Raw genomic sequence first — 12492 nt, forward strand, 5'->3', positions numbered from 1 at the left:
TAAACATCACAGAAACTTAGAATGACACACAGCTGCAAAACTCGGAGATCTGATCTCAACCCTCCTTGATAATAATGAAAGCAAAGCCACACACTAAAAAAAAGGTGACTCATCATAGTTATACACAAAATAAACGACAGAACAAAAAATTGTTTTCCATTATGGCATGGTAAATCTTCAGTTATGTCCAGTAAAAATTGTGTTTTCTCTAAGCTTGTGAAGAAGTGCTTAAAATCCTTATACCATGAAAACAGAAACAAGAGTTCAAAAACATTAAAAGGTTCCAGAAGACAGTGGAGAACATCCTGTAGTAATAGAGAGCTCTACTCTGAAGACTGAGTCTTCAACTCCAGTCTGTAAAGATCTGCAGTGAGATAGATCTACCACACTCACCTTCTTAATTGAGCTTCGAGGGCTCATCAGAGGTTTCAGAGAAGTACAAATTATACCACAGAAACCAGTCTGCAAGCAGGGGTAGTCAAAAAAAATAAACAAAGAATCATTTCTATGTCATCTTGAGCAGGGCTACTCCAGGGCTAACTTTCCCTTCCCCAGTGGCTGTTAGATGCTCTGTGGACACAGCATCAAGAGAAAGGCAGACAGACAAGACTCTGCAAGAGACCACACAGAATGATACCCGGAAGCTGAGACTTCAGCTGTCCTGTAACTTACATAGGGCAACCTAGCTACCAAGAGCTGGGTAATTTATTCTGTGCCTGTGGCTACTTAACAAATAAAATCTTCTCAAATATGGTGAATAGTGTTTCTTTACCCTTAATCATTCTTTTTTTTAACATTTTTTTCTTTTTTGGTGGTGGAGACATGACATCACGTTTACCACATACAGTGAAATGCTAAAACCTTTCCCAGTCTGACATGTGAACTCGGCAGTGCATGTGCATCTTTACGCTGACCCTCAGCTGTGTGATCTTGGGTAAATCAGGTACCTTCCTTTCTGCAGATGGAGCATCGTGATAGTGAGTGCCACCGAGAGTTGTGAGGATGCTGACCCGAGTTAATGATGTTGTAAGGTCCTTAGAGTGCGCTCTGTGACTTGAAGAAGCATTTTCGTAGTCTCTCTCTCTTACTCTCTTTCATGTTCTCTCATGCTCTCTCTCTTCCTCTCTCCTCCCCCTCCTTCTTCTCTCTAATAATGCTGAGGGATTGAACTCACGACCTTACATTTAGCACATCACTTGAGCCATTCCTTTCTCTTTCTGTCTGATTTTCAGGTAAGATTTTGTACTTTTCCGGCTGTTGGCCTTAGACCTTTTAACTTTGCCTCACACACCAATGGGATGATAGATGAGTACCTGCTCATTTGTTTCTTATTGAATTTCTTACACTGAAAGTGTATGCCTTACCCAACCAGTACTGATATTCAGAAATATCATTTCTAATGTATGCCAAAATCTTAGTCTTCAACAAAGTAATAAACAGTTCATCAAGTCTTTTTAAGATTAAAATATCATTTTCCTTTGTTTCTGTGGTTATTGCATTAGTTAATTGCATGAAAACACTATACAGTTAAATACACAAATCATAAATTCTATACATCATACAATAAGTTTTATTTAGTATGCTAATGTACAGGGTCCACTTTTCTTTTTACCAGTCCTGCGGCTTGAACTCAGGGACTGAGCACTGTTGTTGAGCTTCCTCAAGGCTTGTGCTCTACCCCCTGAGCAACAGCACCACTTCCAGCTTTTTCAGTGTATGTGGTACTGAGGAATTGAACCTAGGGATTTGTGCATGTGAGGCAAGCACTGTACCTCTAGGCCACACTCCCGGTCAGGGTTCTGTATTTAAGTGTTATAAGTTTCAAGATCTGATTAAAGAAGTGCTTTTCCCTCCTCAAATCTATGTGCCTATGCATATGTGCATGTACTTGAAGGTATAGATATGCAAATATACTCTCTTTCATGAGACAAGTTCTTAATAATTCATGAAATTTCAATTCTGCAATGAAATAATCAGCTTTTACCAGTACATAATGAAAATTACCTTATCTCTGAGGAATAAGAACTCGATAGAAAAGATTTGGTGAAAAGTAGTCATTAATATAAACAATAGATAAAGTAACAAAACAAGGGAAGGGTGACACTGACAAGAAATGTACTCATTACCTTACTTGTTACTGTAACCCCTCTGTACATCACCTTTACAATAAAATAAAATTTGAAAAGAGAAACAAAAGGAAAGGTTAAAGCAGACATCTGTGGTCTTCAAATATTTTTCTTTTACATGTCTTTTCTTGCATTTTCATTCACAGGTTTTGATGATGAGGTGTATTATTTTCCTAAAATTATTGTAAGAGAATGATTTGAAACGGGGCATAGGAAATGGGACTATCATAATCCTAATAAGAACTTTGTTCATATTTTTCTATTCCATCTGTAATTATCATCAGTAATTATCGCACTGTTGTCCCTGGACCTCCTGGGCTGGACCACTGAAATCTGGTTAAAGCATTCTGAGGTAGTGTGCAATTTGTCTCACCGTGGCTTTTCCTAGAAAGAGAAAAACTATGCCATCATAATCGGATCAATCAACTGAACAGAACAACACATCCATGATGATTCTACTTTAAACTACACCATGTAACTCACTGAAGTGGTTATTCATTTTAGGTCAATGATTTTTATCAAAGGTTCAACTGGTTTTGAAAGAACTTGAGGTTATGTCTCAGGCTCCACAAACTATAATTCTCTTTGCTTATGGTCAGTTTAACAAAAGTACTAAAGAATAATGTTCCTGTTTCAGTGCTGAATGAGCATAATTAACCTCACTTTCAGTGGAGTTCAGGTTTAGTGTTCTCTGGAGTGGAAAGTATAGTTAAATCATCTTGATATTACTCCTGGATATTTATCACATGCTATATTCTAAATAAAATATATTAACTCAAACAAAGACAAAATGAAAATCTAGACATACACCTCAGTACAAGGTGTCAAACGACATATATATAATTAAATATATATGTATATAATTAAATGATGGTCATACTATTTGGGATTGAAGGTAAACATATTTTTTCAGTATGCAAAAGAAAAATCATATTTAGAAAAGTAACATTTGTATGTTATGTTTATTATTGGGATATAAATTCTATGTTCAAAATACTGTGACATTATTTTCTTTCTCCTCCAATAAGAAATATTTGACTTTGACTCAATCTGTTCAACATGCGTGCGCGCACACACACACACACACACACACACACACTCACACACACACACACTGCCTGCCCTGGCAGGCAGGGCTAGCATTTCTTCCACAAACCAAAATGGTTGTGTAGCTTTATAACAAAACTGTCTAATATTAGGGTAGAATTTCTGATAAAATTAAAGTTTTCAAATAGAATATTTTAGAAAATCCAGTCACTCATTCATAATTAAGTGTGGTAGCACTGGTGGGTAACATGTAGACATATGTTTTTAGTGCCTGAATCATTCAATGCTAAAGATAATTACAAACTTATTTATTACCAAGGCATACGATGAATTTTTTTCATATTATTCTGTAACTGCATAGTAACAACTGCCTCACTGAATGAGAATCATTGAAAATAAAAGACAAAACATAAAGATATTGTCAAAATTACAAAATTATTGGTAGTGGGGGAATGGCTCAAGTGGTAGAGCATTTGCCTAGCAATAATAGTGTCTTGAGTTCAATTCCCAATACCACAAAAACAAAGAAAGGAAAGAGAAGAGAAGAAGATTATTGAAGTTATCCAGAAGAATTTGAATGAGGCTCCAAGCAGTTGTAATGAGATTAACATACATTAGGAATAAGTACAAATTTGGGGACACGAGTGATGTCAAATTAGCAAGTCTTGCTCTACCATTATATATAAAAGAGTTAAAATTCTAAGAACACAGGCAATCACTGATGCCACAAGTAGATGAAAAGTAACACCAGAAGGCAGTATAAGTATGAAGAGAAAAAGGCATAAGAGAACCATTTCCTATATCATTAAACCAGTCGTGAAAAGATATTGCCCTACTGAAACACTGAAATACTGAAAATATATGCAATAATAAACAACAGTGTAACACTAACAAGGCTATAAACTAATTTTCCTTTCTAAACCCTTCAAATATCTTTTTCTTACACAATGTGGTTTCTTAAAATTACCACAGGCAAAAATAACTACTCGGGCAGATAGAGGCAGCTGGTTTCACTCTATGCCCCACAAACAAGCATGTGGCATGAGGCTCAGTCCTCCTAACCACGTCTCGTCCTGAACTCACAGGGGCCTGCATCACCAAATAATTCCACTGAAATTGTTAATTTTTTTCCTTTCCATATATTTTTTATTGTAAATAATAGAAGGGTTACAGTATATTCACCAAATAGAAGGTGGCGTTACTTCACAGACATTGATACCCTTTCTCATGTCATGGTCCCCATTTCCCTCCCCCATTCTTGCCCCTCATCTTATTTTCCCCCCCTTCCCTATCCGATTTCAAATAACCAAATAAGCATATATACAATTTATCAGATAACAAGGTGAAATACTGCAACAATATGAGGTAGCCAAGGGACAGTAAAAAAGGTGAGAGATAACATAGTACATTAAGGACAATCACTTGTTATATGGCTTTTGTTTCTATATCCTGGAGATCCTTTCATTTAGCGTCATACTATATGGCCTTCTGAATCTAGGTTTTGCTCTATTGTAAATCTCTGCTAGGAGAGCCCAAGGTTGCTACTGATTATGACAAATGAGAGAAACCACTGAGCCTATTCTACTGAAATTTTGAAAGCTCAAGAGTTGACTAGGAAATAACTAATGTCATACATATTCCACTATTGTGCACTGACGAACTTCTCCAGTTTTTTTTTTTGAAAGCAACAAGAGGAAATAGAGTTAGCTTAAATTTTGGCTTTGGTTCTAATCTTTAAAGATCGAGACCTTTAAGAGAATGTAAAAGCTCAGTAACCACAGAATCTTTATCTCTAGTCTTTGCCTCCACCCCATCAGTTACAACGAACACTCTGTTATCTTTAAACTGCAGTGAACTTTACCAAAGAAGAACATGACTTTCTGACTGTCTCAAGATGATAAATGTGGAACGAATCCCATATTTTACAAAATAATACCAGACCAAACATTTGACTACATATAATGCTTAGACTTTTTTCTGAGATCATTGGTATCTTAATTGTAATAGTTGTATATACCATCAGTTTTCTACTCTGGGTAAAATAAAAGGAAGTTCAGGAGATCTGAATTATCTCACAATATATGGTATATGAACTAATTTTGTCCCTTATTGGAAACCATAGCCAGGTCTCCAACTAAAAACATAAAACAAAAAAAAAAAACTCATGTTATTTTTCAAGTCTGGTGACTTTATGAGAACACCTAATCCTCTGTCAGCTTCATGAACAGTTGATCTTCATATACCAATTGTATTGTGATATTCCCTATGGGAAAGTTACTGAATCTACTTACTCAGCTACAGTATCAAATTCTATGACTTCAACTGTGCCTATGATTAAGCTAATGATACTTTTGAGTGAAGAAACCATGAAGTATATGGATAGAGTGTGCATTATGTAAGATGTGTTACAAACTACCAAAAGGCTACAAAGAACTTCCCCTGGATATAAGAGGAAACCAAAATGCACGCACTCACAGGCTTGTTTAAGGAAGGAACTGATCCTTAATTGTTTTCAATTATTGTAATATCCTAAACCCAGTGAAATTGGAGAACTTTAACTTTCTCTTTCTGGAGGTGTTGCTAATAAGCAGATATTTTTAGCAATTGTTTTTTAAGGGTAGATTTAGAAAAATAGTAGGAATATGAATAACTAACTTTTGTAAGTATTGTAAGAGTCCAGTTGCTTCTCCATGATTGGAGAAGTACTTTTTCCACGACACAACCAGAGAAAAGCAGGCTAGCCCGTACACTTCACCTGCCTTATGTACCCTCCTTCAATCACCCCCTTCCTATGGAACTCTTCCTTATGTACAACAATAATGACAGTAGGAATTGAGTCCCAAGCACTAAGCATTTACACTAGGCCTGGTGAATTCAGTATTTGTCTACATCATATTCAACCTAAATTAAAAGAAATATTTCTCTGTTGAACTTCCTCTGTGTAAAATAGTTTAGTTTTAATATCTCTGATTTAAAATTTGAATACAGTATGGATTACAATGTTGAATACAGATGAGCTGATCTGTCATACATATTCAACCTCCAGGTTTTTATTGAACTGCTTTTGTATTATTTATAGTATTAAAATTTAAGAATTTACTTATCTATCTTCTTTTGGCTTGAGAGCTTTGCAACAATGAAATATGTTGAGACTAAGTCTCATTTATCTTCATAAATGCAGCATCAAGAAGTGTACCATAATTGGCAATAAGTGTTTGTAGACACAAATGTATTAGATGTAGTGAAGAGCTTAAGAAGAGAGTGGTGGCATTAACTTAGACAAGAGGATACAGACTTAGTGTGTAAAGCAATTAGAGTACATACTCACCAACAAGCAACTTCAGGTTCGGTTTTCAAATCCATTATTTACTAGCTGTACGATTTGAGTAAACTATTTAGCTTTTGTGAATTGTTGTTTCCTTCTCTACAAGGGGGATGGTAATATCAACCCTTGAGGATAACATGGAAATTAAATGTGAAGATGCATATAAAGCATCTCTCACTGAACATGGTCCTTATTAAAGCTGTCAATTAATAACAATAATTTATGAGCTTTAGAAAATTATTTTTTGCCTGGTGTGGCAGCATAATCTCTGCCACTTGCATAACGAAGAAAGGAATATGATAGTTCAAGGCCAGCCCAAGCAAAAGTTAGTAAGACCCTGTCCAGGGAAAGATATGCTGGAACTAAGATATAATGGAACAATTACCCCCCAGGGTTTCGCTCTTTCCATTTCTATATCGTCTGCTTCCAGTTGCTGATGTAAAAATGACACGATAATACTAAAGAGAAAGACTATACCATGGCACGGAATGCAGTGGAATTGCACAAAAAAGTTCCCATATATGCAGACTCCTCCCCGACAGTCACGTTCCTCGATTTTAAGGGTCCTCCTGGTGAGGACCTTTGGCGTCTTTTGAAAAGAAATATGGGAAGTTTTCATGCACTACTGCACTACTCTCACAGAGTTACGTACAGCAGATTGAAGGATTCAGTAATGACACTAACTGACTCTCTTGGAGCCGATGCTGTCACTACGCAAGTGTGGGTTGAACAGTAGATCTTGCTGTCCTTGCGATTTTGTAACTCATTGTTCTTTCTCTTAGGAAGGAGCCGCTTGAGGGATTTGTGTTCAGCTGTGAAAAGAATTAGAGTCCAGCTCGGGCTGGACTAGCTTTCTTTTATTATGATTAAAAGAAGGGTTACATTATATTCACCAGATAAAAGGTGCATAACTTCACAAACATTGATACCCTTTGTCATGACATGGTCCCCATTTCCCTCCCACACTCCCCCCCCATCTTGATTTCCCCCTTTCCCTATCCAATTTCAAATAACCAATTAAGCACATATAAAATATATCAGATAACAAGGTGAAATATTGTAACAATATGAGATAACCAAGGGATGGCAAAAGAGATGAGAGATAACATAGTACATTAAGAACAGCAGTCATTATATGGCTTTTGTTTCCTTATCCTGGAGGTCCTTACATTTAGTGCCGTACTATTTGTCCTTATGTTTCTAGATTTTGTTCTATTGTAAATCTCTGCTAGGAGAGCCCAAGGTTTCTACTGATTATGACAAATGAGGGAGACTATTGGGCCTAAGTTCCTTTGAGTCTGGGTTACTTCACTTAATATGATTTTTTCTAAGTCTTTCCATTTCCTTACAAATGGGGTGATGTCATTCTTTCTGACAACAGCATAGAATTCCATTGTGTATAAATACCACATCTTGTTGATTCACTCATCCACTGGGGGGCATCTGGGTTGATCCCATATCTTTGCTATGGTAAATAGTGCTGCAATGAACATCGTTGTGCTAGTGGATTTAGTATGTCCTTGTTTATGGATGATTGGGTAAATGCCAAGTAGTGGAATTGCTGGGTCATAGGGGAGCTCTATGTTTAGCTTTTATAAGAATGTGCTGTACTAACTTGCTAGAAGACATATCAACTTCTAAACACTTTCAGTTTCTGAAAAAGCTGCCATCTTCATGCAGATTTGATGTATTTAGCAAATAAAATTGGGAAAATTATACTGTGCATGTTTATACTAAATATCGCTAGATCACAAAGTAAGAAAAAATTGAATGATTGAAAAAGTTGAATGATTGACTGTTTATATTCCCTTTTCAACACTATATAATAATAGACAATGAATTACTTCATCCTCATCATACATTAGCATAATAAAGGAAAGGGAGCATATCTATGTGTATATCTACTGGTTGTATATATGAGTTAGATGTATTCTCCTGACACTATTTTGTAAGGCATCATAGAGATAATTGTAAAAATGCAAGTCTTATCTTTATGCAGCTGAAGATTCAAATAAGGGTATATCTTTGAAAGAAACATTGCTTCTTGAAAAAAATATTTTTACAATGAAGTATCAGAATGACAGAACTTTACCATTTTTAGAGTGTGTTGTTAAATGAACCTTAGTAATGTCATGCTGATTTGGTAGTTAGGTTAAGTAATAGGCCTGAGAATAAGTTGTAAATGTTACATTACAGTGATATTGTAACTTTAAAAACTCCATAAAATGTGCACAATTTTCAGAAATTAAAAATTTGGTGAAGTGAGAAGCTTGATCTACATTATTGCATAGAAAGACAACCTGAAGACTTCCTCAATAACTAGTCTAATACTTTACATTCTATATTTATTTATTAAGGAGGAAAAAAGAGAGTTTATCTCAATATATGAAATGTATGAAGTCTGAATTTACCATATTTTATTAAAGATATACAGAAGATCTGCAGGAATCTGATATCACAGAAATTTTTAGAAAGAACATACCTGAAAACCTGCTATTGTACTGAAAAGCAGCAGAGAGCTAGAACCTGGTCCCATAGACCATATGAGCTCTAAGAGTAGGATGAGAAAGACAGCGAGAAGTTGATAACAGTGTTTGGATGGAGAGCATGAGGATTGTTCAGTGATTCTGAAAGGTAATGGAACAAGAATTCATGAGGAATGATTTTTCAGGCAAAAATCTCTCCAAAATTTTTAAAGAATTGGTTTAGTCCTTTGTATAAAATATACGCAATTTGGGTATGTTAATATTGGCTAGGAATTCATCCATTTCTTCTAGATTCTCAAATTTGTTGGCGTAAAGGTTTGAGAAGTATTCCCCCATGATACTCTGAATCTTGGTAATTTATGTCGTGATATTACCATTTTCGTCTGTGATTTTGTTTATTTCAGTATGCTCCCTTCTTTTATTGGTAAGATTTGCTAAGGGCTTGTCAATTTTGTTAATTCTTTCAAAGAACCAACCCCTTGTTTTGTTGATTCTTTCTATAGTTTTTTTGGATTCCAATTCATTTAATTCTGCTTTGATTTTAATAATTTGCTTCCTTCTAGTGGGATTAGGGTTGGTTTGTTGCTTTTTCAGGAGCTTAAGGTGACATATTAAATTGTTGGTTTGCTGTTTTTCCAATTTGTTATTGTAGGCACTCAGAGCTATAAATTTTCCTCTGAGTACTGCCTTTGCTGTGTCTCAGAGGAGTTGGTATTTTGTGTGCTCTTTTTGTTATATTTCATAAACTGTTGGATCTCTGTTCTGATTTCTTCAATGACCCATTGGTGATTCAACAATGTGTTGTTCAGTCTTCATGAGTTACAGAGTTTTCATTGGTGGAGATGTGTGTTCAGTTCCAGTTTGATGCCTTTGTGGTCTGAGAGAGTGCAGGGAATGATTTCAGTGTTTCTGAATCTGTCCAGGTTTGTTTTATGGCCTAAAATGTGGTCTATTTTGGAAAATGTTCCGTGTGCTGCTGAAAAAAACATATATTGCTTTGTTGCTGGGTGGAATAATCTGCAGATGTCTGTTAGATCTAGTTGGTCTATATAGTTGTTCAGTTCTAAGGTTTCTCTGTTAAGTTTTTGCCTTGTTGATCTGTCCATAGGTGAGAGTGGTGTGTTAAAGTCACCAACAATCACTGTGTTTCGATCTATGTATGGTTTCAATGTAAGTAAAGTTTGCTTGATGAAGTTCGGAGCTCCGGGATTCGGTGTGCAGATATTTAGGATGGTTATGTCTCCTGGAGGAAAGATCCCTTTAGTAGTATGTAGTAACCTTCTTTGTCTTTTCTCACTAATTTTAGTTTGAAGTCTACTTTATCTGATATGAGGATGGCAACTCCAGCCTGTTTATGGGGGCCATTAGCTTGATAGAGTTTATTCCAACCTCTCACTTTCGAAACATGTTTGTTTTTTTGGGTAAGATGTGTCTCTTGAAGACAGCAGTACAATGGATCTTGCTTTTTGATCCAACTAGATAATCGATGTCGTTTAATTGGAGAGTTAAGTCTATTGATATTGAGAGTCAGGATTGAGAAATATTTATTAGTTCCTGCCATTTTAACAAGCTTTCATTAGGGCCTGTGTCTTGATAGTTTTTGTGGTACTTAGATGTTATGAGTTTTAGGTGCCATGTCTTTCTCTGTATTACATTTGTGTTGGTTTTCTATGTGTAGAGCATCTTTGAGAATTTTCTGTAATGTTGGTTTTGTTGCTACATAATGTTGCAGCTTTTCCCTGGAATGGAAAGTTTTTATTGTTCCCTCAGTTAAGAATGAGAGCTTACTTCCATTCTATTTTTTCTGGCTCCCTTGTCAAAGATTAGGGGGCCATAGGTCTCTGGGTTAATATCTGGGACTTCAGTTCTATTCCATTGGTCTTCAGGCCTGTTCTTGTGCCTGTACCAAGCTGTTTTGAGAATTATAGCTCTGTAAAGTTTGGTATTGAAATTCCTCCTGTGCTGTTCTTTCTGCTAAGAAGTGTTTTTGGTATACGGGGTCTTTTATAATTCCATATGAAATTTTGGATTGCCTCTTCTATTTCTTTAAAGAATGACATTGGAATATTGATGGGTATTGCATTGAATTTGTAGATAGCCCTTGACAAGATTGTCATTTTCACAATATTGATTCTTCCAATTCAGGAGCATGGGAGGTTTTCCATTTCCTCAGTTCTGCTTTAATTTCCTTTTTCAGGATTTTCAAGTTTTCATCAAAAAGGTTCTTTACATTCTTAGTTAAGGTAATTCCTAGGTACTTTATTTTCTTTGAGGCTATTGCGAAAGGACTTGCTTTCCTGATTATTGCCTCATTCCTCTCACTTTTGGCGTAGAAGAAGGCAGTTGATTTTTGAGGGTTAATTTTATACCCTGCTACCCTTCCAAAGTTTTGAATCAACTCAAGGAGCTTTGGAGTAGAGTCTATAGGATTCTTTAAATACACGATAGCCTCTTCAACAAGTTGTGCTGGCAGAACTGGTTAAGCACCTACAGAAAACTAAAGTTGGATCCTTCTTTATCACCCTGTACTAGAATTAACTCCAAATGGATCAAAGACCTGGAGGTAAAAGCCAACACACTGAAAACTTTACAAGAAGGAATATGAGATATACTAGGCCTCCTTGGCACAGGTCGAAACTTTCTCAATAAGGACCAAGGATCACAACAAATCAGAGAAAGGCACTGCATTAAACTGCAGAGCTTTTGTATGGCAAAGGACATAGCTAGTCAACTAATTAGGAAGCCTACAGAGTGGAAGAAGATTTTCACCAACTATACAACTGACAAAGGCCTCATATCTAAAATATATCAACAGCTCAAAAAATTGAATCAATCCCAAACTAATCTCCAAAGTAACAACCATCCAATTAAAAGATGGGCCAAAGACTTAAAGAGAGTCTTCTCTGAAGAAGAAACAAAAAATGGCCTATTGACACATGAAGAAATGCTCAACATCTCTGGTTATAAAATTAATGCAAGGGCTGGGAGTTTGGCCTAGTGGTAGAGTGCTTGCCTAGCATGCACAAAGACCCAAGTTCGATTTATTGGTTCCACATGCACAGAAAAAAAAAGCTGGAAGTGGTGCTGAGGCTCAAGTGGTAGAGCTCTAGCCTTGAGAAGTCCAAGGACAGTGCTCAGTCCCTGAACTAAAGCCCAAGACTGGCAAAAAAAAAAAAAAGAAATGAAAATCAAAACAACTCTAAGATTCCACCTCACTCCAGTTAGAATGGCCAAGATCAAGAAAACTAATAACAACAGATGCTGGAGGGGACGTGGCCAGGAGGGATCACTCCTACACTGTTGGTGGGAGTGCAAACTCATTCAACCACTATGGAAAGCAATATGGCAGTGCCTCAAAAGGCTAAACATAGAGCTCCCCTATGACCCAGCAATTCCACTCCTTGGCATTTACCCAATCGTCCAGAAACAAGGACATACTAAATCCACTAGCACAACAATGTTCATTGCAGCACTATTTACCATAGCAAAGATATGGAACCAACCTAGA

Source organism: Megascapheus bottae, chromosome 12 (genome assembly GCF_031878675.1).
Source record: "Megascapheus bottae isolate mThoBot1 chromosome 12, mThoBot2.hap1, whole genome shotgun sequence".
Taxonomy (NCBI): domain Eukaryota; kingdom Metazoa; phylum Chordata; class Mammalia; order Rodentia; family Geomyidae; genus Megascapheus; species Megascapheus bottae.